Source organism: Erinaceus europaeus, chromosome 1 (assembly GCF_950295315.1).
Source record: "Erinaceus europaeus chromosome 1, mEriEur2.1, whole genome shotgun sequence".
In the NCBI taxonomy this organism is placed as follows: Eukaryota; Metazoa; Chordata; class Mammalia; order Eulipotyphla; family Erinaceidae; genus Erinaceus; species Erinaceus europaeus.
Window position 1 is genome coordinate 191,450,066 of NC_080162.1, and position 21,323 is coordinate 191,471,388.

At 39.5% G+C, this 21,323-nt stretch overlaps 1 protein-coding gene across 1 annotated transcript in view; it reads right to left on the reverse strand.

The window, feature by feature from the left end:
* LOC132541450 (echinoderm microtubule-associated protein-like 3) overlaps positions 1 to 21,323 on the reverse strand; it is a 72,926-nt gene that overhangs the window by 44,094 nt on the left and 7,509 nt on the right. The window lies entirely within an intron of this gene.

A 21,323-nucleotide genomic window follows, 5' to 3' on the forward strand; every position in this document is an offset into this window, starting at 1 on the left:
TCTCTGTCTTCCCCTCCTCTCTCCATTTCTCTCTGTCCTATCCAACAACAACAACAACAATAATAACTACAACAATAAAACAAGGGCAACAAAAGGGAATAAATAAATAAAATATAAAAAAAGAAAAAAAAAGAAAAATAAATAAATAAACCCCTACACAATATATACAAATATATGAGCATGGAAAGGTGTGAACTCTACCTGGTGAGCCCCCTCCCAGTCCCTGAAATCTTGATTTTTTTCTTAACATGTGGAACAAATTTAACAGAAATTACATAATATATAAATATACATATATACATGATGATGCAGTATGAAGAATATATACATATATACTCCAATATACATAATCTTAGAAACTGTTAAGGTTAATACTGTGAACCAGCAAGGGAGAAAGAAGGAAAAGGAAGAAGTAATGGAGAACTCAATTTTTTTTTTTTTTGCCTCCAGGGTTATTGCTGGAGCTCAGTGCCTGCACTACTAATCCACTGCTCCTGGAGGCCATTTTTTTCCCTTTTGTTGCTTATCGTTGTTAATGACATTGGACAGGACAGAGAGAAATCAAGAGAAGAGGAGAAAACAGAGAGGGGGAGAGAAAGATAGACACCTGCAGACCTGCTTAATCGCCTGTGAAGTGACCCCGAAACCTCATGCAGGTCCTTGTGCTTTGCACCACGTGCGCTTAACCATCTGTGCTACTTACAGCCTGCCCCGGGGTTAACTCAATTTAAACCACTTTGGGGGAAATGAATATCCTGAGAAATAAGTCTCTGACAGTGGTTTACCTTCACTGTGGTAACATGTGGTAAGTGTGGGAATTGCAGTGCACATCTGAATTGACTGAGTTTCAGACACAGTCTCAAACCAAAGATGACTTAGAAGACACTCAGCACTATACAACTTTTTTTGTTTAAAATGCCTTCATGCCTCCAACTCTAAAGTTATCCAGTTATGATTTTAATATCACTTTAAAAAATGAAATTGAGGGGGTCGGGCGGTAGCTCAGCGGGTTAAGCGCAGGTCGCGCAAAGAGCAAGGACCAGAGTAAGGATCCCTGTTCGAGCCCCCGGCTCCCCACCTGCAGGGGAGTCGCTTCACGGGCGGTGAAGTGGGTCTGCAGGTGTCTATCTTTCCCTCTCTCTGTCTTACCCTCCTCTCTCCATTTCTCTCTGTCCTATCCAACAACGAACAACATCAACAACAATAAGAACTGCAGCAAGGCTACAACAAGGGCAACAAAAAGAGAAAAAAGATAGTCTCCAGGAGCAATGGATTCATGATGCAGGCACTGAACCCCAGCAATAACCCTGGAGGCAAAAAAAAAATGAAATTAGATACTGAATAAAATGCTCCCAAAGAACTTTTACCAGCTTCCCTGAGATGCTAGAGTTGTTTTTTTTTCTTTAACTGTCAATAAATGGGTCACATAAGTGGCTCTATATTATTGAAAGATAAAAATGCATTTCTAATTAAATTTAAATAGTTAACCGTGCTTCAAATTCATATTTATTTTTCTTAGAAAGGTCTAAAGTGTGGATTTGCCATTGTATATAGCTATTGTATACATAGTGGCATATAGCTATTGTATCTGTAGATGTTTACTGAGAGATGCATGGTTGGTGTGTTTCCAATAGTAGCTTTGTAATAGATAGTTCTGGGTCCATTTGACTGGTCTAACAGACACCTGGGTAACTGGTACAACATTCTTTCTCAGTGTGTCTCAGGGGATGTCTCTGGGAGGGCATTAGCATTTGAATCCATAGACTGGTTAAAGAAGATAATCCTCAGGGATTCAGGAGGTTACCATCCTGCATTTTTTATGGTGAGAGCAAAACAAAAAGACAAAGGAAGATGGAATTTATTCACTGTCTTTGAGCTGGGATTCCTGCTTCTTCTGCTCCTGGATATTAATTGTCTTGGTTCTCCAGTTTACAGATGACAGACTCAGCCCTCATTATCACCTGTATAATTCAACTCCTATGACACACAGCCTCGTACCTCAGTGCACATCAAATATATACACATGTCCCCCTATTAGTAATCAGCATCTATATAGTACATGATTAACACTGGTAATGAAGACTGAACGGATGCTTTGGGGCAAAGTCACCCAATATATACTATTTTTGAAATCATGTTCAAGTAATTTCAAAAATTGGCTTCCATAAACTTCACAACACAAAATCGTGCTTATAGAATTTTCTCATAGCTGCAACTTCACAGAAGAGGACAATTATAAGCCCTGTCATGGTTGCACATTGTAGTAATAGAAAAAAAAAAAAAACCAAATGTATCTGCTCTCAGATTTCAAGGAGCAATTTGAAACAACGACTGGGGGAGGGGTAAGAAATTATCACTAAATTCACAGCAAGCTCCCTGTCAGCAATAGCGCTCTTTAGGCTCCCGTTTCATCCCATTTATGCTGCCATAAATTGAATTGTTTAATGTCTTTTAATTTTTTTAAATTACCTTTATATATTTATTGGATAGACACAGCCAGAAACTGAGAGCGAAGGGGGTGATAGAGAGGAAGAGAGACAGAAAGACACATGCAGCACCACTTCATCACTCGGGAAGCTTTTCCCTTGTAGGTGGGGGCTAGGGGGTCGAACCTGGGTCCTTGCTCACTGGAACGTGTGCACTCAACCAATGCATCACCACTAGGCCCCTAATGTTGCATTTCTGATGGTACTTTTCTCTTAAGTCAAAGAAGAGCTTCTGCTGGAAGTATCAGATTGTTCCTTTCTCAGAAAAATGCACGAAAAGGGCCAGGTGACCTCTGAGAGTGCTCCAGGTGACCTCTGAGAGTGTCACACTCATTAAAATACAATGGAGGAGAGAATTCACAACATGACAGAGGCAAGCCCAGGTCCTAGGAGTAGCAGTACAAACACCATTATGTTGTCATTTTACTATCACAGTGGGCAGGTGAACAGATTTAGCTGCAGTCAGGGTTTTCAAGGTGAAGATGCTCTATAATGAAAATCAGTAATATAAGCCTGGGTGTCTGCATCAATGTCAGTATGAAACAGAAAGTACAATGAACAGGTGACACTGAATATGGTGCTAAGGTAACATCCGTTGCGCCTTGTTATAACACAGTATCTAGTGCAACAAACAAGCTAGAATCATGAATTAGAGGCTTTCTTATATTCTTCCCCTTCATTTCACTTCTGAGAAAAAAATTTTAGTATGGAGCCAGTGAAATAGCTCACTTGGAAATGTGCGGCTTTGCCATGTGTGTGACCAAGTTTTCAGCCTGTCTCCCGCTGCATCAAAGAATGTTTGGGTGCTATGGTTTCTCTCCCTCTCTCCCACTCTCTCTCCCTCCCTCTCTCCCTCTCCCCTCTCTGACCCTATCTCTATCTAAAAATACTTTTACAAATGAAAGTAAAAGGCCTAGTGTCTGATTTAAAGTCAAAGTGCTGATGGTGATATACCTATAATCCTGACTATATGGTGATGTTGTTCTGTAAATGAAACAGGTCAGACCATGCACAGTGCAGCAGTGATGCCAAGGATAAAGAAAAACAGGAAGGGGTGTGTGGGGTGTGTGTGTGGGTGTGTAGGTGTGTGTGTGTGTATCTTGATAAGCTTACAATACCAATAATCCACTGTTATGCTAAGTAATCTGAAGTCCTTCATTTTTCCTTCGGAATGAAATTTGCTCAAAAGTTTAGCTGGCTGTATCTTTCACAAAACACATAATGAAATATATGAAATTATCCTATTTCTTTGTTTAAACATATCTGATCAGGGCTGACAAGACTGCATTGCTACACGTCATGCTTCTATTTACACAGTACAATACACAACATTCATTGCTTAGGAATAGTACTTTGCCGATTCATCTTTTGTCTGTAGCTTATTACTCTTTAGCTCTTTGTCTCGTGAACAAATTGTTATCATCGTACATAAAGGAGTTTACACATGAATATATAAAATATTCCTGTCAGAAACACAATTTCCCCTATACCGAAATGTAACAGAAGAAAGTATGTCCAAATATAAGAACTTCCCAGAAATACTCAATGATTTTATTCATTAGGCTTATTTTATTCATTAGGCTAACTTTTGCCTTGCTTTACAACACTTGTCTCTTTTCACTCTCATTTAGCTCAATCAGAATGATCTATTTATAATGTTGCTTGACCTTCCACTGCATTTTGGGTTAAGTTATTCTAAATGTTGCTACTGTAACATTAATACTGCCTTATAGTTGTGATCCATTTCATGAAGTTGCCCTCAGGCACTCTTTGGACCATTCTGGAAGAAATTGTGAGTAGAGAGCAATGAATCATCAATCAGAGTAATCCTCTTGTGTGAAAAACGATGCTTCTCCATCGTTTTTCACATAAGAATTGTGGTAATGCTTAACCCATATCTATTTTGGGAGTAGGGAGTGAGGAGGAATTAAAAATAAGCTTATACACACATATTACCCTGTGCAAGGGCCCTGGGGTTTGAGGCCTGTTCCCTACTTACAGAGCGGGTGCTTCACAAGCTGTGAAGGAATCTGTAGGAGCCTTTTTCTCTCCGTCTCTATCTCCTGCTCCTCTCTCAATTCCTCTCTGTCCTATCCAATAATAATAATAATAATAATAATAATAATAATAAAAGAAAAACAAAGCTTCAATTTTTGTCTGACTAAATTTTGCTCTGGACCTTATGAAATTTTTCTTACATTCCACATCTGTCAAATGGGAATAAAAGCATATCTACCTAATAGCAGTACTATACAATCAAGTATGACCATATACAATAGGATCATCTTAAACATGATGAAGAATAAATATTAATTAAAATGCATTTCTACTTATAAAAAGAGCACTAGACTGTTATCTGAAGTATATGTTAAAGGTTTGGTGGTAGGACATTTCAAAAACAAATTGTTTTATTATAAATATGAAATACAAATTTTAGATATCTGAAAAATGTTTAGGTATAACTATCTCCTCAACGTTAAGAGTGGTATGTGAAAATAATGGTGTTTTCTAAATTTGAGGACAAAAATAAAATATCTTAAACTATGATCATTTTTTTTTCCTTTTTTAATTAGATTTAGTTTTCGGACATCACTGGGGCTTCACCACTCTGGGCCAACTTTTGCAGAAGGACAGAGAGGAAAAGAGGAGGCGACTTGACAGTACCTAAGCTTCTGCCAGTGTGGCGCAGCCAATCTGGAGCCTGTGTCCTATTCATGACGAAGCAGGTACACTATCCAGGTGGGCTATTTTGTCAGCACTAATAGCTAGATGTTTTTCCTTGTCAATCAATTTGTTAACTATAACAGAAAAGAATCTCACAGGGAGTCGGGCGGGTTAAGAATCTCACAGGGGTAGCGCAGGGGGTTAAGCGCAAGTGGCGCAAAGCACAAGGACCGGTATAAGGATCCCTATTCGAGCCCCCAGGCTCCCCACCTGCAGGGGAGTCCCTTCACAAGTGGTGAAGCAGGTCTGCAGGTGTCTGTCTTTCTCTCCCCTTCTCTGTCTTCCCCTCCTCTCTCCATTTCTCTCTGTCCTATCCAACAAGGACAACATCAAGAACAACAATAACTATAACAATAAAACAACAAGGTCAACAAAAGGGAATAAATAAATATTTAAAGTTTTTTTTAAAAAAAGAATATCAGAAAATCAGTATCTTCTACTTTGGGTTGTCTTAAAATCAGGTCATCATAGTCAAGTGTCACTTCCCTGTGCTTTTTTTTTTTTAATCAACAAAGAATCACACATATAAAGGTCCTACCAGGCTAGCGACCATATAGACCAGGTGTATATATCAAACTATACCATATAGATTACTCTAGTTAACTTGATCATGATAACAAAACAGTAAGACCTCCTCGTGATACATTTATGTAACTTCCCTGAACCTCTGCCTGTCAATAAGCTTTTTACTGATGGGATTTAAAAGTATACAGGAAGACACTTTAGATTAGTCTACCAAGCACATTAATAATTGATGGCTTGTGCCCATATGAATGACTTAGTCTTGTGAAATGTTACAAAATGTTAACTCTACTTGTGAAACACTTCAACAGAACCACCTGTGAAGGACAATTCCCTGAGAAGGACTCCATCTTTGAATTTCCAACCACAACTATTTCAGATGAAACAATTGCTGGGAATCTTTGCAAGTTTCCTAATGGTTCATCTAATGTTTTCCTCTAATCGGCCTTGCATTTTAGACATGTGGTCAATTGTGTGGCTACAACATTCAAATCTTTGACAAGCATACACACACCAAGGCCAAGAAAGTGTTTCCCATAAGATAGCAAGATTCATGGCTTAAGGTCTTAGAGAAGGTTATTAGTATAGGTTCCAGTGGCCCTAGTGGGGGGAAGTGTGTGTGTGTGTGTGTGTGTGTGTGTGTGTGTGTATGTATGTATCTGGACAGTGAAAGCATTGTCAGAAATGGTTTATTTGCCAAAGAAAATAGAGCATGGCAAAATGCAAGGATATTTCATCTGCAGAAATCTTGCATTTACTCCTTTGTTTCAAGATAAATTGGGGCGCCTCCTTAGGGAGCCTAAAAATAGCTATCAGTCCTGAGAAAAGCCAGGTTCTTTTAACAACTGAAGGGGAGACTGTTGCAAAGAGTTAATGTCTCTGCTTGGTACTCAAGCCAGGTGAGTAATGTTTTTTAAATTTGTATGTTAAAAGAAAAATGTGAGAATGGTTAAGTAATTAACTTTTTGTGCTATATTTAACCTAAATTCAAAGAAATTACTCTTTTAATTGTCATAATGCCGCGTGTATACACACACACACACACACACACACACACAGACACACACACACACACTTTGTTAGCCTCATTTCTACATTTCTGATAGCTTAAGTGTAATTGGAGTCCAATATAGTAATTTTAGGGGGTTGGGCAGTGGCGCAGTGGGTTAAGTGCATGGGCACCAAGCGCAAGAACCAGCATAAGGATCCCGGTTCAAGCCCCCCACACCCCACCTGCAGGGGAGTCGCTTCACAGGCAGTGAAGCAGGTCTGCAGGTGTCTGTCTTTCTCTCCCCCTCTCTGTCTTCCCCTCCCCTCTCCACTTCTCTTTGTACTAGCCAACAACAATGACATCAATAACAACAATAAAAACAAGGGCAACAAAAGAGGAAAAAAGTAATTTTAGTTTTCTTATCTGTAAATAAGAGCATTAATATCTGTCTCATGAAGATGGTATTAGAATCAAAGGAAAGCACTGAGGTGCAGTAGGATTTTGTTTCTTATTGTAAAAATAATTATTTTTTAATTTAAGGAAATACACTTGTTCACAAAAATATATATTACAGTGTATTTTCAAATGTTTCCTGCTCTCAGACTCCCTAAAGAATGAATACTTAGGGAGTCAGGCTGTAGCGCAGCGGGTTAAGCGCAGGTGGCGCAAAGCACAAGGACCGACATAAGGATCCCGGTTCGAACCCCGGCTCCTCACCTGCAGGGGAGTCGCTTCACAGGCGGTGAAGCAGGTCTGCAGGTGTCTATCTTTCTCTCCTCCTCTCTGTCTTCCCCTCCTCTCTCCATTTCTCTCTGTCCTATCCAACAACGACAACAACAATAATAACTACAACAATAAAACAACAAGGGCAACAAAAGGAAATAAATAAATAAAATAAATATTTTTTTTAAAAAAAGAATGAATATTTAGATGGTGCAGTGAGTAGAATGCACATCTTAACACGCATAAGGCCTTGGATTCAAGCTCCTAGCCATCACATAAGTGCACCACACTACAGGGAAGCTTCTCCGGCAGGGGAGAGGTGCTGTGGTGTCTCTCCTTCTCCTTCTCTCATTCTCTGCCTCTCAGCCTCTATCTGAAAAAGGATTTTAAAAATGTCTGGGGGAGGGGCTGGGTTATGGAGTTCTGGTGGTGGGAACTGTGTGAAGTTGCACTCCTCTTATCCTATGGTTTAGTCAATGTTTCCTTTTTATAAATTAAAAAAATTTCAAAAAAATGTTGGATAACTAAAAAAAAAAAAAGTCTAGTGTTAGTGGCAGACATGGGCAGTTACTAAGCTCCGGTGAGAAAACACTGATGGAAATAAGGAAAGAAAGAAAGGTAAAAACAGACAGACAGAAAGAGAGTGTGTGGTCCAGGAAGTGGTGCAGTAGATAGAATGCTGGACTCTCAAGCATGAGGTCCCGAGTTCAATCCCTGGCAGTACATGTACCAAAGTGATGTCTGGTTCTTTCTGTCTCTCATCCTATCTTTCTCATTATTAAATAAAATCTTAAAAAGAAAAAGAGGGAGGGAAAGAAAGAATGAGAAGGGGGGGGAGGAGAAGGGAAGAGAAAGACTACTTAGTATTTCAGTGCAGAAACAATAGAAAATTAATGTTCATCCCAAACCTGGAAAGATGAGTTGTGGTTAAAGCAGGTATTTTGATGTTTGCTTTTCCATGGATTATTAGACACCAGCGAGGCAGAGGCTATCAGGAGCAATGGTATGTGGAGGCTATTGAAGTTCTTTTCACCATTCAAACTAGTCAACATCTATTAGGTATGTTACTTTGCCACATAGTGAGGAACAATAAAAACTAGTCATTTGCCTAGAAATCTATAGATCACTAAGCATACCAACCTATACCCTTATAAACCCATGAAACGGGGTCCGGCGGTAGCGCAGCGGGTTAAGCGCACGTGGTGCAAAGCACAAGGACCGGCATAAGGATCCCGGTTCCAGCCTCGGGCTCCCCACCTGCAGGGGAGTCTCTTCACAGGAGGTGAAGCAGGTCTGCAGGTGTTTATCTTTCTCTCCCCTCCTCTCTCCATTTCTCTGTCCTATCCAGCAACAAACGACATTAACAACAACAATAATAACCACAACAAGGCTATAACATACAAGGGCAACAAAAGGGGAAAAAATAAAATGGCCTCCAGGTGCAGCAGATTCATGGTGCAGGCACTGAGCCCCAGCAATAACCCTGGAAGCAAAAAATAAATAAATACATAAATAAACCTGTGAACCTGTAAAATTTATGTTTCTAGAACCAGGGAGAGTGCATGGTGATTATGCAAAGGTCATTGATGCCTGAGGTTGCAAAGTTCTAGGTTCAATTTCTCTTACCACCAGAAACCAGAACTGAGCAGTGTTTGTTTACAAAATAATAAAGGAAGATAAAATGCAATTTTCAAAAAAAATAACAAACAATTAAAAATAAAAACCTATGATTCTAATGGCCCAGAATGTGGTGCAGTGACTAGAGCGATGGCCCTACAAACATGGGCTCCTGAGTTCAGTCCCAGGCACTGCATGTGCCAGAATGACGCTCTGGTTTTCTCGCTTTCTGTCTACCATAAATAAATAAATCTTTTAAAAAAAACAATGATTCTATAAACTATTATCAATTCCAAATCATTTAGAAATAAATTAGTCACCAAAAATGGAGTTTCAAAGGAATATTAAATTGGAATTAAAAAAAAATATTTTATGTATTTGTTCATTTTCCCCTTTTTTGTTGCCCTTGTTTCTATCATTGGTGTGGTTATTATTATTGTTGTTATTGATGTTGTTGTTCCTGGATAGGACAGAGAGAAATGGAGAGAGGAGGGGAAGACAGAGGGGAGAGAGAGAGATAGACACCTGCAGACCAGCTTCACCTCTTGTGAAGCGACGCCCCTGCAGGTGGGGAGCTGGGGGCTGGAACTGGGATCCTTATGCTGGTCCTTCAGTTTCTCACCATGAAAGCTTAACCCGATGCGCTACAGCCCGACCCCTGAATTTTTTTTTTAATTAAAACTTCTCTAGCCTTTCAACAAAGCTATAGATGAGTTAAAGCAACAAAGAAAACACTTGGTCTCGGAAGCCCGGAGGTAGCGCAGCAGGTTAAGCGCACATGGCGCAAAGCACAAGAACCAGTGTTAAGGTTCCCGGTTCGAGCCCCTGGCTCCCCACCTGCAGTGGGGTTGCTTCACAGGCGGTGATGCAGGTCTGCAGGTGTCTGTCTATCTCTCCCCCTCTGTCTTCCCCTCCTCTCTCCATTTCTCTCTGTCCTATCCAACAATGAAGACAACAATAAAACTACAACATAAAACAAGGGCAACAAAAGAGAATAAATAAATATTTTTAAAAGCACTTGGTCTAGAAAATCTACTTTCAATGTATGTATTAATCAGTGACCTTAAAGTAGGATAAATCAATCCTGATTTATACAAGGAAGAAGATTAGCCTTCTGATGGGAGCCCCTGCCCAGTGGCTGCTGGTAGTACAAGCTCTGGGAACGGGTGGAAGGGGGTACAGCCTGACTGTGATATTTGCATCTTCATGTTATAAATATCTCTTGCCCTCATAATATGTTATATACCAGCCTGATGTCACTAGACACAAAATTGGGAAGAGACACTCATTAGCACACTGTTAAGCAGAAGATCTATTAAACAGACACAATAAATGGAACCCTGGAGCACAGCTAATAGTACAAAGCTAAAAAATAATTAAGAAGTGTTGAGTTTGGGATATTTATTACCTTTGTTCTTAATATAATTTTAAATCTATTATCATTAATTTTTTATTAAGCCTGTGTTTACAAGTGACTCACAGAATTTCTCGGAATATAACAGTAAACTCTCCCCAGTTGGTACAAGCTGGATCTAACCTATCTCTGCTTCTCTCTACTAGTCACCATCCAGAAAAAGACAAGTGTATAAAAGACAAGACGGAGGTGGGGCAGTAGTGCAATGGGTTAAGTGCACATGGCCTGAAGTGCAAGGACTGGAGAAAGGAGCCAGGCTGATTTGAGCACCCAGCTCCCCACCTGCAGGGCGGTCGACTCACAGGTCTGCAGGTGTCTGTCTTTCTCTCCCCCTCTCTGTCTCCCCTCCTGTCTCAATTTCTCTCTACCAACGACAACAATAATGACAATAACAAGGGTAACGACAAGGGCAACAAAATGGGAAAAATGGCCTCCAGGAGCAGTGGGTTCATGGTGCAGGCACTGAGGCCCAGCAATAACCCTGGAAGTAAATAATAATAATAGAAATAATATATAAACATAAAAAGACAGGATCGAAATCCAAGGATGAGATATATGATTTAGATGAAAATCAACATGGTATCATTATATTAATAAGATTGTGGTATAAATCAATATTTAAATGTGTGGTTTACTGCTAATATTAAAATTTTCCATTCTCAGAGATATTGAAGAATCAACTGGAATCTCCAACAGAAAAGATTCACATACTTTCTTATCACACAGTAGGAGATGACAGATGATTTTTTTGAGAAATCCACAAACCCAAAATGTTTTACCCTTCATAAATTGTAATTTAAAACTAATTCCTTATCAAGAATTTATATTTTACATACAAATTAAATAAACAATTTCCATTAGTGAGAATTTTCTAATTCCCGTCAACTTAATCATGATTAGTTGTGGTGAGGCATCAGTACAGGAAAGAAGTAGAATATCCTTTGTACTATAATTCACTGATTTAGCCAATCAACCTTCATAGCCTGGGGCTTTCATAAGCAAGCACTTACTATATACTAAATATTAATCAATATCTAAGTGAAGCCAGTTTCTAATTACTGGAATAGAATTAAACTGTCAGAAATATATTTACGACTTATCACATCCACTGAGTTCATATCTCTTATGAGAATCTGATAGCTAATGTCTTGCTCAAATATCTCTGGACAGCAAAGGAACCTGGCACCTTTATGAAGCTATTCATAATAAAAACACATTTGGAGGAAGTAGACAGAAGATACACTTTGTCAGCAGTGCTTCTTAGTGACTGAGGTATATGATTAACAAAAAAAAAAAGAGAGAGAGAGAAAGGAAGGAAGAAAGGAAGGAAGGAAGGAAAGAAGGAAGGAAGAAAAAAAAGAGAGATGGTCCTCTGTGTTGAATAAAGAACTCAAGAAAAAGATAATTTAGACTTGTGTGATCTTGCCTCTGCTTCCCTTAATAAACAGACACCTAGTTCTTACAAGCAGAACCTTTGGCAACACTCCAACCCAAAGTTGTTTACATGTTTCATCCTTAACAGTCAAATACTTCTCCAAATTAGGAACATGGATTCCATGACCAGCATTACACAAACAAGCTAGTACGTGAAGCGTTTCACCTTTTCTAAGTGATGTCATCAAGCAAAACTCAGTACATTCACCTGAATATTGTTTAGCTACTACACCCATCTGGATATATCCATTCTCCCATATTTTTGCTTACCTCATATAAGAATGTCCCACTAAAAGACAGTTTTAAATTGTATTTCATCTTTTATTTTGCTTTAGTATCTTTGCAAGACATATAAAATTACAAAATGTAAATTAGATGACTCCTGTTATGTGTTATTTGTTTGCATTATCATTGAGCTGGCATTTTATAATTACTGATAAAAGTATTTTCTTTCAGACGAATGTTAAATTCTTTTGTAAATTCATGAAGATTCACAAGAATTAAAGGCAATTAGTGTCAGTGGGGATTAGTGGTAGGAATGTTTGATGCACCTAAGAAGTGGCCCTTTAACCTATCAAGTATTTTGCATATGGTTTCCCTAAAACTGATATTGAAAGTTATATTTGAAAACTCTCTCCTTCTCGTGACCAGAGGAATGTTTCAGCAGATAGGACTTGTGACTTGCATTTAGTAGACCCTAGCTTCTGTCCTCATCATGACTTATGCTAAAGCAGTGCTCCTGTAAAAAAAAAAAAAAAAAAACTTTTTTCTTTTAAGAAAAACTTCAAATTTTCTGCAACCACTGTTAAAATGACATAAAATGTAAATAAAAAGTATAAGAAATGCAAAATAAATAGATAATCATTTGGGCTTTTTTTTTTATCTCATTGTTGCCTTTCACAACTATAGCTCCTAACTTATGTGTTAACCACCTTCACTTTCAAGACAATTAACATGTTAAGTCTCCTATTTAATATCATTTTCACAAGATATAAAGCAGCTAGTTCTCAAATACAAATTCAAAGGCACTCAGTCCTTCCATCCCATGCCAGGGAGTCATTTATGGCATGCAAGACAATGGACTTCTGCTCCAGGCAGTAAAAAAGGCATAGAACTTGACAAAGGAAATCTACTTATCTCCATTCATTCTTCAATCTTGCTGGTCTTCTGTTTGCTTCATTTTCCTTCTTAGACATAATAACACTGTTTTATTTGATATCACAACCTTGAGAAGTGGGAAAAAGTGAATGTTTTAACTGTGACCTTGTTCTGGAAAAAATCTTTAAATTGTATGTATTATGTTCTGGTTTCTAATCCTATCTTTACCATTAAATATTAATTCAACAATTTTTATCTTTAAATTACTGGAGATTCTTCCTTTACAACATCTTGATAATTGTTTACAACATTCCTAGGAACTTAAAACATATATTGTAAGGCAGAGACAATAGTTCAACTAGTAAATAGAAGTTATTGACCTGAGGTTTGAGTCTTGGCACTGCATTTGCCAAGGTAGTGCTCTTATGTCTCTCTCTTCTTCTCTGTCTCATGTGAAACTCTCTCCATCCATTCATCTCTCTCTCTCTCTCTCCCTGATGTTGTAAAAAAAAAATAAAATAAACCTTAAAAGTGAAAAATAAATTCTAAAATTTATGGGGAAATGGTGGAAGAACGTGGAAAAAATGTTTTTTTTTTTTTTTTTAATGAAAGCACTATTGAAGATTTAGAATAGAAAGCAATTTATCCCTCAAATTTGAGAAATAAAAATTACCTACTTAAAGACCAATGCCAAATGATCTCGCTCACTGGTGGAACTTAGGATAAAAGGGCAGTAAAGGAAAATATTAAGGTGAAACTTGAACCAGATGCAGTGTATTGTAGCACAGCAAAGGACTCTGGGAAAGAAATGTGATGAAAGAGTACTGGGGTCCTAGAGTATGATGGGTGAAGGGGTCTTGGGTTGGGGGAAACAGTCTCCCAGACATCTGTCAATGAGAGATGAGAGGTTGTGTTTAAGTGTCAAAGACTAAACTATAAACCATTAACTCCCCAATAAAAAGTAAATAAAAGATTACCCTCTTAGGAGAAAAAAAAAATAGGTGAAAGAAAAAATCCACACAGAAGTGACCAGAATGAAAAATTGGGACATTTAAAAAAATCAATAGTATCTAGTATTTTACAAGTAACACCAGTTTAAACTTCGGTTTTCATCTACCTTTTCATTCTCTTTAGGTGATCACAAATAATAATAATAATAATATTGCTTACAACTTTAAGTTCTAGTTCTCAGTCCAATCTTAGCCTGAGTTCCTCCTTAGGGTACCTGACAGTTACTTGACTATAAGTACCAGTGTCATAAACTGTCTAAAATAGAAAACTAATATATTTAAATAAATATTCCTGTTTCATCTCCACACATCAACACCCAATATTTCTACTTTCCATAAAAGCATCACAATTGCATTCTGTAAATCCTCTTAAATCCATCCTTTCCCAGAGTTGTTCTGATCTACACCTGTCTAACTTAACATTTTCTTTTGCTCAGAATAACAGAGAAGCGTCCCATCTCCCACTTCCTCTTTTGATTCTTCTGTCTTCTGCTCAGCACTGAGAGCACCTTAAAGCACAAGTCAGAGGACACCATGACTTAGAATGCTCCAGTGAATTCGCTCTTTGAATGAAATCAGGTGTGCCACTCAATTGTCCAATGAAATCGCATCACATATTGTACCTTGGTCGCACCAGATTCCAGTTACAGCTAGAACATTCTAAGCTGTTTCAAAGCTAGGGGCTGCACATGTGGTTTTCACTTAAATTAACAATGTTTCCCCCCCAGGGCCAGGTGGTTGGTCACCTGGTTAACCACACATAGAATCAAACGCAGACACCTGCAATGATTCCTGTTCAAGCCTCTGGCTCCCCACTGGAAGGGGGGGGGCTTCCTTTCAGAAGCGGTGAAGCAGAGCTGCAGGTGTCTATCTTTCTCTCCCCCTCTGTCTTCCCCTCCTCTCTCAATTTATCTCTGTCCTATTCAATAAAAAGGGGGGAGGGGGAAAATGGCCTCCAGGGGCGGTGGATTCATAATGCTAGCACCGAGGCCCAGCGATAACCCGGGAGGCAAAAAAAAATTCTCCCACCCATCCCACGCTGGATGGTGGCACTCAGGTAGCACAAACATGTTACCATGCAAAATAGCACAAGTTCAAGCCACACCCTAGGGAGCTGGAGGTGTGTGGGGGTGGGGGTGGGGGTGGGGGTGGGGGGTGGGGGAGGGTCTTAACAAGTAGTAGCACAGTGCTGCTATCCCTCTTCTCCGACTCTTTCCTCTGTTTCTATCAAAAAAAAAAATGGCCACATGGAGACAGTGGTTAAATATCACAAGCACCAATCCCCTGTGATAACAACAGTGACAAAATTAACTAATTTATTAAAAAAATAAAGAGAATATGTTGGGGGCTGGGTGGTAGTGCAGCACGTTAAGAGCACGTGGCGCGGAGCATGAGGGCCAGTGTAAGGATCCCGGTTCAAGTCCCTGGTCCCCCACCTGTGGAGAGGGGAGGGTCGCTTCATAAGTGATAAAGCAGGTTTCAGAAGTCTAGCTTTCCTTCCCCCTCTGTGTCTTCCCCTCCTCTCTGGATTTCTCTATGTCCTATGCAATAACAGCAACAACAGCAACAGGGACAACAAATATGGGGAAAATGAGCTCCAGGAGCAGTGGATTCACAGTATAGACATCAAGCCCCAGTGATAATCATGGAGGAAAAAAGAAAAAAAGAATATGCCCCCTATGGGTCAACAAAATAGCTCACATAGATAGTGTGCTGTGCACGTGGTTTTGCCATGTGTACAAGCCAGGTTGGAACCTGGACCCAATCACACTAAAGGAAGCTTTGGCCCATGTTTCTCTTCCCCCAAGCCTTCTAAGTCAACCCAGGATGGCAAAACTCCATTGACTAGCAGAAAGAAAAGAGGAATATTATACATGTATAAACTATTGTAGTTTACTGTCAACTGTAAACCATTAATCCCCCAATAAAGAAAAAAAAAGAAGAGGAATGGGAGAGGTCAGGCAGTAGCGCACCTGGTTAAGTGCACATGGCTCAAAGCACAAGGATACAAGGATCCAGGTTGCAGCCCCTGGTTTCCTACCTGCGGGGGGGGGGGGGGGGGGCAGGGGTCGCTTCAAAACGGTGGAGCAGGTCTGCAGGTGTCTATCTGTCTCTCCCCCTCTGTCTCTCTGTCTTCCCCTCCTCTCTCCATTTCTCTCTGTCCTATCCAACAACAGCAGCAACAATCTTCTTCTTCTAGTGTTTGCCCTTCTTCTGTAGCCAGTCAACAGCGTCAGGTTGAGCCTGATGTCAAGTTTCGAGACCTCCTTTGAATCTGGAGAGGTGGCAGTGGTTGACTATGTGGGTCATAGTCTGTCTGGAGCCACAGGGGCAGTTCGGGTCGTCTCTGGCTCCCCAGCGATGGAACATAGCGGCGCACCGGCCATGGCCTGTTCGATAGCGATTGAGGAGGGCCCAATCCTAACGTGCTAGGTCAAAGCCGGGTTGACGCTCGCAGGGGTCTGTGATGAGGTGTTTGTTCTTTACCTCAGCTGACTGCCAACTCTGTTTCCAAGAGACTGGAACAGAGAAGTTCAGTGTAGGCGTAGGGGACCAGATTGGGTGATGAGACGTCAAGCGTTGAACAGGGTGGGCGAAGATATCCGCGTATATTGGCAGGTCCGGTCGAGCGTAGACGTGGGAAATGAACTTAGATGATGCCGCATCCCGACGAATATCTGGCGGGCGATGTTGCTAAGAACTGGCAGCCATGGAACCGGGGTGGAACGGATGGTTCCAGAAATTATCCTCATGGAGGAATATAATTTGGAATCGACCAAGTGGACATGGGGGCTACGGAACAATAATAACAGCAGCAACAACAATGGAAAAATGGCCACCCTGGTGGTGCAGTAGTGCAGGTACCGATCCCCAGCAATAATCCTGGAGGGAGGAAGGGAGGGAAGAAGGAAGGAGGGAAAGAAGGAAGGAAGGGAGGGAGGGAGGAAGGGGGGAGGAAAAAGAAGAATGTTTCCTTTCTTTGTGTGACTGCCATTAATGGTCATTACTTTAGACTGGATTTCCATCTTCTAGAAAGTCTCTGACCACGTTCATCTAAGAAGCACTGTACTGTACACAATACACGTTTTTTTCCTTCTTAACGACATTTAACAGTGTTTCCAACTAGACAACAATATTTGTTTACACCTTTATTGACAGCTATTCCATTCCCAGATTTAAAGTTCCTAAGGAGTCTACATTTGAATGGGTCACATCTGAAGGTGCAGTGCTTAGAGACACAATAAATATTTGTTGAATGCTGTCCTTATTTCAAGTATAGGAGACACAGAGCACAGTAAAGAGAGTGCATATTCAAGTCCAAATCCTGATTCCATTCCTTCCCAGAAGTATGGTCTTCGGCATGTTACTTGAGTTCCATTTGCCATGTCAAATTCCCTAACATGTAGAGGACTGTACTATTTCCAATAATCTCACCTTTTCTAAACAAGGTCTCATTTTGAGGTATTGGGATTTATGAATTCAGTGTAATATTGGTGGAGAGGCGCAGTTCAAACTGAAACCAGACAATGAGAATACAGCCAACACAGTATTGATTATTCACTTGGATAGAGTACCTGCTTTGCTAAGCGTGTGACACAGTTCCAGACCAGCCCTACTACACTGGAGGAAACTTCTGTTCTGAAATCTCCCTCTCCCTCTCCCTCTCTCTCTCTCTCTCTCTGTCTCTGTCTCTCTCATTAAGAAAGTCAATTTTGAGCACTGAAGCCCCAGCAATGACAAAAAATTTAAAAAAAGAAAGAAAGGAAAGGAAAGGAAATGGGAAATATATAGACACATTGAATAAAGACAGTAGAATGAAGTCTAGAATTTTGCAACCAAAGTTCATGCAAATTACACTAGTCTAAAAATGATAAATTTTCTCCAATCACATTTCCCAATCTGTAGTTTCACTCTGGAAAGCTGATGGAATGAAATGTGAATGAGATAATAAAAACTTGTTGTTGTTGTAACTTTTAAGGGGATCTAATGCATCATCTTTCAATGGTCCTTACAGTCATTCTTTGTCATTAGCTTGTAGATTCTTTTCAGCAAATATATTCTGTGAGTGCCAGTCCCCTTTCAGCACCCACATGCATTTATTCTTCATAACTACCATCTCCCAACAGTTGGTAGGAGCAGAAAAAAAAAGTGAAAGGTTAGAAATAAAGACAGTTTCAGTGTTAAGACACAATAGATCAGAAATCGCTTCACACTGGTGTTCTGGAGCTGATATAGAGCAGCTTAGAGTCAGTTAAATTCTCAGGACTTTGTGAGGTCGCTGCCAAGCACAGTCATAATAAAATAATGAAGGTTTTTATTTATATTTTTATATTTTTTACATTTTATAAATATGTTATTCATATGAAGAAGTTACTAAATATTTTTAAACTCTTCCCTTCCTCAGATTTTAATGTTTCACTTTTTTGCTTTGTAGATAATTTATAACTAGTCTATTTGTATGATAAAATAACATATAATTTGTATGTAATAATATAAATTTGTATACATACATCATGTACATATAGACATATATGTACATGTTGTATGTATTGAAATAATGTAAATGACTCTAAAATAGTACAAGTATTTACATCAGCAAAATGACTAATCCTAAAAATCAGACTGTAACACTGTGGACTGTCTAAGCTTACAAAGTGATGGAGAGGGGAGCTGGGCGGTAGCACAGCGGGTTAAGGCACAAAGCTCAAGGACCAGCATAAGGATCCTGGTTCCATCCCCCAGCTCCCCACCTGCAGGGGAGTCGCTTCACAGGCAGTGAAGCAGGTCTGCAGGTGTCTATCTTTCTCTCCCCGTCTCTGTCTTCCCCTGCTCTCTCCATTTCTCTCTGTCCTAGCCTACAATAGCAGCAACAACATCAACAACCATGGAAAAAAGATGGCCACCAGGATCAGTGGATTCTTAGTGCAAGCACCGAGCCCCACCAATAACCCTGGAGGCAAGGAGAGAGAGGAGAGAGAGAGAGAGAGAGAGAGAATAATTATCCACTATTTGAAAATTATTATAAACCCAATTCAGCATAGAATCGTCACATAGCACAAAGGGTCAATGCTGTCATATTTGTTTCATTTCCCTGTCACTCCTCAAAATAAAAAGAAATAAAAACCAGAATTGTTGTCATACATACAGCCTATTTAATAATTGGTTCATCAAATTCAACAAAAGGATTCTGCCAGAAGCTATCAGCTTTACAAAGCTTATATTAAAGAGCACTATGTATTCTCTTACTGGAACCTGTGGTTGAGCACACACATTACCATTTGCAAGGATCTGTTTCAAACCTTGTATGTGCAAGCTTCATGAGCTGTGAAACAGGGCTGCAGGTGTCTCTCTTTCTCTCTACCACTCTATTGGCCCCCTCAATTTCTCTGTCCTATCAAATAAAAGGTAAATAAAGATCTATTTTTTAAAAAAAAAAAAAAAGAGCATTCCTAGGTGTTTCATTATTTTTCAGTGAGTACCATACATCTGTTATATACATGTAATTTACAATGAGTGGTATAATGCAATGTGTTCATTATATGCTTTTGTTTTCTTTGAAATCTAATGATTAAGGACTTATTATTTATCACCCCACTATCTTCAGCACTCAGAAGCTACTGCCTTGGGAAAGTTATTGAACTCTTTATCACCCTTCTCAGACACAGACTAGTGAAACTGGTGCCTTCTACAGAGAACATTGAGGAATAAAATTAAAACATGTTTTTTGTTTGTTTGTTTGTTTGTTTTCAGAAATCCTATCTGGAATGTAAATATAAATTACTGCCCTTGACTCAGCAGATAAGTTTCAGTTCCAAGATCCTTCAGATGAGTAACAACACGTGCTCTTTACCCTCCCCTCCCTTGCAGTCTAGGAACAAGAGATATGTGTAGAGAACTGAAGTGATTTAAAAGATGAATTTTAAGAGAGAAAAAAAATCCAACTAGCATGTGATTAAAGGAAAAGAAGTTATTGAGTTTACCTGGAGCACCACTGAAGACTTCATAGAAGCGGTGATATATGAAGCTAAGATCTGAGGAGTGTGTGTTCATCTACTGAGGTGCATCTAGAAATTGGAAGTGTTCTGGGCTGGTGGATGAAACACTGAGAACACATCACCACAAATACCACTGTACCGACTAAGGGAATCATAATTAATTCACTGCATCAAAAATCCTTCCCAGTTACTTCCAAGTGAAACAGAAGATTAAGCCAGGTTAGATTAATCCAGCCTGTCCAAATTACAATCTTGCAAATTCAAGACTTGCCAAAATGCTTATTTCATTTGAGAAGCTTTTAAGCCATGTCCAGTTCTAACAATTAAAGTGTAAATTACCCTCTGGCCTCCATTCCTTAGAGAAAGCAAACACGCATGGCCAAGTGAATTGTTTTTTTCAAGAAAACTAGAAACATGTCCTGTTTAATAGCACAAAAGGAACTGTCCCGCAGATTTTAAAGATAGGTGGCCACTGATACCAATTTATAAATTATGTTTATATAATGTAAACGACCGGAAACAAAAAACGCCTAAGTTGAGAGTTCTATGGTTATAGAATACTGATACACACACATACAACGAAAGCCTTTTAAAAACATTCTTGGGGGCATGGACTAAAAGAGCTTATTTTATTTATTCCTTTAGTAAACGAGTCTTGCAAATGTCACTATTCAGTAAAGTTTATTGAAAAGCTTTCTCCTCTAATGGAAATATGCTGCTTACTGCGTATGGCTTTAAAAAACAAGCAACACTTCCAATCTTGGCAGAACATCTACAGAATCTGATTGAAGTGTAATGAAAGGAAGATGTCTATTAATCTCTCACACACAAAAGTCTGACACAAAAGGTCTACGGCCTTGACCTCAAGTGACTATGGAATAGACCGCAGTGCCAGACTAAGTCCCAATAGGACATATGCTAAGAAGAGCATTCTCTGCACTCTGAAAGGCTTTTTTACTCCCTTCTCCCTTCTCCCCCCCCCCCTTTACAAGCAAGCACTCTTCAAGCTCCTAGCCAAGGGAACCCTCACTGTTCTCTCTCTGATGACAATCTGCCTCTGTTGCTGCCTGAAATCTGTAACATTGCAATAAAATCTGAAATCTGTAACATTGCAATAAAATCTGAAGTGGAGATACTGCTTTTAAAACCCAAATACTGTTTTAAAACACACAGCCAGATGAAACTCCAATCACCTCTCCAACCTCCTAAAAGTAAGAACCTTCTCAAATCTTACTGAAGAGTGGCAGCTTCTGGGTCTCCTTGCAACTCGAGCACTCCCTGCCTCCCACCACCCGTCCTAGTAATTAA